This window comes from Charadrius vociferus, unplaced genomic scaffold (assembly GCF_000708025.1).
Source record: "Charadrius vociferus isolate BGI_N301 unplaced genomic scaffold, ASM70802v2 scaffold154, whole genome shotgun sequence".
NCBI classification, from domain to species: domain Eukaryota; kingdom Metazoa; phylum Chordata; class Aves; order Charadriiformes; family Charadriidae; genus Charadrius; species Charadrius vociferus.
This window is the reverse complement of record NW_009648147.1, coordinates 215,395-219,569: the sequence shown is the minus strand read 5'-3', so window position 1 is coordinate 219,569 and position 4,175 is coordinate 215,395.

Here is a 4,175-nt window from a genome sequence, read left to right as displayed (position 1 = left end):
CAACCTGGGCTGGTGGGAGGTGTCCCTGCCCATGGCAGGGGGGTTGGAACCTGATGATCTTCGAGGTCATTTCCAACCTAAACCATTCTATGATTCTAATTCTCTTTAAACTACAAGGAGGTACTAAATTCCTCCCAGTGGCATTCTTCAGTGCAAAATGGGGGTGCTGGGTCTACCAGCTTCTACTCCAAAGGTGGTTCAGAAAATTTCTGAAGAAAGAAAAAGTAAGGAAGAAAAGAACATACAGTATGTTCTATAGGATTTTTTTTTTTTTTTACGTTGAGATTTATGAACACAGGATTGTACTTTTGCTGCATTATACACAAGTCCTGGCAAAAATACTTGGTAATTCTCAGTATGGAAAATTCACTGACTAACTACAGGTTCTTTTTGTTATCTTGCTTTAAAAGCAGTGAATATTCATCAGTGATGTTCAAGCATAGCAAGTAAAATCTAGTTTACTTCATACGACATATGCTATAAATTATACTATCAATTTTAGGTCTGCTTTTCCAAAAGATAACATTAGCTCAGAGAAAGCTGCTGGAATATACAGTATACCTGTTGACTACTGATTTAATGAACTGTACTCTCAGGACAGCAGTAGCTTTTCTTTCACTGCTCTCAACCTTTGATTTTCTTGTTTCCAAGAACAGGCAGAGAATGCATGTTGCCACAGAAAAAAAACAAACAAACAAAAAAAAGAGTGCAAGATTTAATTTAGCAGTGAGATAACACAAGCTTCACTTTAGCATTCCGTTGCTGTTCAGCAGAGTACTGAATAGTGTACTTCATTTCATTTCTGTGGAACACGTCAAGATCTTGATGAAATGGAGTAGTTAGGTAAAAGTGTGAAAGTACAAAAATGTTCTCTTTCCTTCCCTGAATTACCTTTATTTTCACCTCTGCCAAGCAAGTTAATAATAATAGATAGAAATACAGTTAACAGCATGAAAGAAGATCTAATTAAGTGCCTGGATTTGAATTAATGTTGCAACAAAGGTATATTCCATGATACGGTTAAAAGTTATTTCGTAAATTCCATGCATTTCAATTATAATCAGGGCAAAAGTTTATAATCAGTTGCTAAAGTTTAGCTTGCGATTGAAGTAAGAGAACTGATTAATCGCTGTTATTGTGAATTTCCATAACGAGTGGAGAACAGGGTCCTGAAATGTCATACCAACAGAGCCTGAAAAATATATTTTGAAATTCCTTATAAACATCAGAGTCTCAGTAAAAGTCAAGTATTTAATCACCTAAAATTAGCGCAGGCCATGATGTTTGTTGTCATTCCCTAGATTTGCTTAAAAAGATCACTTTTGAGAATTACTTGGCCAAGGCTGTGTTTATTCCTCCTTTAAATGCAGCTGTGCTTCTGCTGGTTGAGATTAGCCAGCACGAAACTGCGTGGAGGAGAAAGTCAAAGGGGCTCTAAAAGTAAGAGCAATTCTTCATTATTAGTACATAAGAGCACAGTTTGGTAAAGGACATCACGAGAATCAGAATCCAGTACATTTGGAGAGATTTGCCAAAAGCTAATGCGATAGACTACTTCATTCCTTTTAGATAACCAAGATGTTTATTTTATTTTTTTTTTAAAGATTGCTAGAGAAGGAGGGGAAACGTGTCCCTGTGAGAAAACAAAGAGCACCAAACTGTGACTGATATCATACATGGAATGAAGAAATAACAAGTTGCTTAAAAGGAACATTTTGGGAGAGTGAACTGAATGTCATTAAAGAAATACTTCATCTGTCATCATGTTTTTCTTCTAAAAAAATCCCAACCTTCAAAGCTCTGAATATTGGCAAAACTTTAAGGCCAAGGGTGTAACTAGTAATGTCTTACCTTTGGGCAACCCTCTGAAGTCTTCCTCTGACGGCATACCTTTTTTATAGTGATTGGTTAGTGTTTTATTTGGATTTTCTTTAGCAGATTTCATTACATTTTGTCGCTGTGGATGGAGTGAATATAGTTAGTGTTGATAAAGAGCATGTTGGAGCTTTTTGGTCAGTGTCGTTTATCTTTACCAAATTGTTTAGGCTCTCAAGGAATCACTAAGCAATCTCTAAGCAAGACCTATTTCTAATATGCCTAAATAATTGATCTCTTATTACTGTGTAGCTATGGAGGGTTTGAAAATTACATTTGCATCATCTCCGTGCTGTTTGGACAGCAGAGGAACATAAACGTTGCCCTCCACGCAGAAGGGTATGCAGAGACGCAGAGGGGAGCACGCAGCCCTGGCCTTCAGCCCAGACGACTTCGGCACCTCACAACCTTTTGTCTTTAAACGTGGTTTCTTTGAGATTTTTACTGCCACAAGATTCCCCCACCCCCTTCTCTTTGAAAGGAAAAAGGCCAAATGATTAATTTTGCTTTCAACATCGGCTGTGGAAGTCTGCTTGGAAACCCCCCTGTGTAGACTGGGTAGAACGAGAAGAACAAGAAGTGCCTGGTTGGCCTCAGGAGGAACGCGCCGTGCTGCTTCCGCTCCCCCCGCTCTCCTCAGCCTCCCACAGCCCCAGCTATACACAGTCATTAACAGGAAAGTCATTAAACTTTTTAGCATATGAGGATGCCAAGATGCAGTAGTTATCCCCAGATAATGAGCAAGTTTAGGTCAAACCGTACCCTTTCTGGTTCCTGTCCTTTCTGTCCAATCGCTGTCTTACTTCCAGGCGCTGACTAAACTCGTGGGATCGTTATAGTAAAATCAGTGGAAGATTTTCTCTATTACGGATTCCGCAGGCTGAGATCTCACTGACATCTGTTTCCTTCTCATCCATGCCAGCAAAGACCAGCACGAGGACTTGTACCAAAAGAAAGTCCTTGAAGTCCAGCTAAAATCATGTCTTTCTTGCGTTAGTCACGGTTGTTCCTCAGAGGTACGCAGTAAAGCATTTCAGATAATGTAATCCTAAATTCAGCTAAATTCCTAAACAGATCATAACTGTTCTCATTGTCCTGTCTGCTTACACAGTAGACTCGTTAAATATACAGTGTCTTGCTCAAGACACAAGCTTGCCAGGTTGCCATTTCCTACACTTTTCTTTAATTCCCATTTCATTACTCGAACCTGGTAAATCCCCTTGCCAGGTTGCCATTTCCTACACTTTAATTCCCATTTCATTACTCAAACCTGGTAAATCCTGTTTAACTAGAAAGTAACTGTTACTTGAATAAAACATGAAAAAAAGCATCCAGTTCTGATCTAAAGCAGAAAAACATGAAGAATCTATTCCTTCCCATTGTAAATCTCTTGCAATAGTTAATATCTGAGTTAAAAGCATATATACCTTCTTCCTAATTTGATTTTTTTTTTTTTTTGTCTGTCTACAGATTCCAGCCTTATGTTGTCTTTATCCCCAAGACTAAGAGTCCTTTGGCACCTGCTGTTTTCCTCTTATCATTGTACATCTGGGTTCCAAATTTAATTTTTTTAGAGGCTGAACAGATCGGGTCCTCAGAGTCTAATCATTGTATGACACTTTGCCCGGTTCCTGAATAGGAGCTGAGGCTTTTTTGCGCGCCTTCTCCAGTCTTTCAGTAGACTATGAAAAATATGGACATCAAAAGTAAATACAGTATTTTAGTATTAGTTTAGCTCAAGCTATATAAAGGAAGAAATACTGATTTAAGGTTTCTCAACACTTCAACCATTCTCCTGGTATGCCTTCATTCCTTGTTACACATATTCTGTGCGTCGGTCCATAGCTGGTTTCAGTAAAACGTATTTTTGTTGAAGAAGCTGAATTTCTGTTCTATGATTGTATGAATTTTTCAGGTAATCTGCATCGCTTTGTGGTTGTCCTGTCCTCCTCCTTGTGTAGGGCTCCAGCAGCCTTTGTGTCATCTGCAAATGTTGTCTGCAGTCATTTTGCTCCAGCTGGACCCAACGCTGCTTCCCATGACAGCACCTCCTTTAATTGATGACTTCTCATTGACAGCTACATTGGCGGCCCATCAGTTGGCCATTGCTAATGCAATTTGGTGTGTGCTCTGCTGGTACTATCAGAGTTATTTTAACCTGTTGATTCCTTGGTTCAAGTAGCAAAACATTTTGGCATCCGGGAGTCATGAAAGCCTAAATCTCGTGTGACAGAAGGTAGCTGTAGTGTTCAGACTCTGCCCTGCAGCTTCTACTGAGCCTAGAGCATCCCCTGCTGCTT